Source organism: Ranitomeya imitator, chromosome 5 (genome assembly GCF_032444005.1).
Source record: "Ranitomeya imitator isolate aRanImi1 chromosome 5, aRanImi1.pri, whole genome shotgun sequence".
NCBI classification, from domain to species: domain Eukaryota; kingdom Metazoa; phylum Chordata; class Amphibia; order Anura; family Dendrobatidae; genus Ranitomeya; species Ranitomeya imitator.
In genome coordinates this window covers 402959067-402960272 of record NC_091286.1, presented here as the reverse complement: position 1 = coordinate 402960272, position 1206 = coordinate 402959067, and the positions used below count along the sequence as shown (strand labels likewise).

At 39.7% G+C, this 1206-nt stretch overlaps 1 non-coding gene across 1 annotated transcript; it reads right to left on the bottom strand.

Annotated features, from left to right (window-relative positions):
- Positions 1-1022: 1022 nt before the first annotated feature.
- LOC138640271 (U2 spliceosomal RNA) lies at positions 1023-1206 on the bottom strand. Its single transcript, XR_011313770.1, has one exon. It is a non-coding gene; the product is annotated as a U2 spliceosomal RNA (small nuclear RNA).

Genomic DNA, 1206 nt, shown 5'->3' with positions numbered 1-1206 from the left:
ACGTGTGGATTTAGGCAGCGTATTCAAGATCAGCACAGAGACAATGTTTCCTTTCTTTAAATACATATACACCAAATGTAAAAGTCAGTGGTCCCCAAGAGGGAGACAATGTTTTACAAAAGAAATCATGCTGTCACAAACGTGGTACGTATGGCAGAACTACTTCTGGGTTACTTAAATTAAAACACTAAGTACTGATAGCAAGGGGCCTAACTTTGCAGACGATATATTTGCAACACTGTAACATAGGCCAAATACGTGTCCACATCTTCACACACCGGTTGCAACCAGTAAAGAGAGATTGATTGATTGATTGATTGATAGATTTCATATTGAACGCAATACAATGCTTGACATGCATAGGTGCAAACAATGCGCGCGCAAAATGTTGCAATTGGTCAAGTTAAATCTAGCAAAATGCATTTGGCATCTGAAATGTGTAACTTTGACCCTAAAAAGAATTCACATAATGGGTTAAAACACAACTACAGCGAGTACTAAGGAGGGCAACAAAATTAATAAAGGGGATGGGAGAACTACAATACCCAGATAGATTAGCGAAATTAGGATTATTTAGTCTAGAAAAAAGACGACTGAGGGGCGATCCAATAACCATGTATAAGTATATAAGGGGACAATACAAATATCTAGCTGAGGATCTGTTTATACCAAGGAAGGTGACGGCATTCTTTGCGTCTGGAGGATAGAAGGTTTTTTCACCAACATAGAAGAGGATTCTTTACTGTTAGGGCGGTGAGAATCTGGAATTGCTTGCCTGAGGAGGCTGTGATGGCGAACTCAGTCGAAGGGTTCAAGAGAGGCCTGGATGTCTTCCTGGAGCAGAACAATATTGTATCATGCAATTATTAGGTTCTGTAGAAGGACGTAGAACTGGGGATTTATTATGATGGAATATAGGCTGAACTGGATGGACAAATGTCTTTTTTCGGCCTTACTATGTTACTATGTTACTATGTTACAACGTGTGCTGATTTCAATTCAATCTGTATTTGGAAGCCGGATCAGAGTGCATTGTTTCCGGAGATACCGCAACAACAGGTCAATGCGTGGAGTGGACAGAGCAAGCTCGTTTTCCATCTCCCTGTCCTAAAAATCCATTTACTATATAGTCTCCAATTAGGAGACGTATCAGATATTAAATGTTATGATTAGGTAATTCAGAACCACAATGGACCTTGAAGTTCA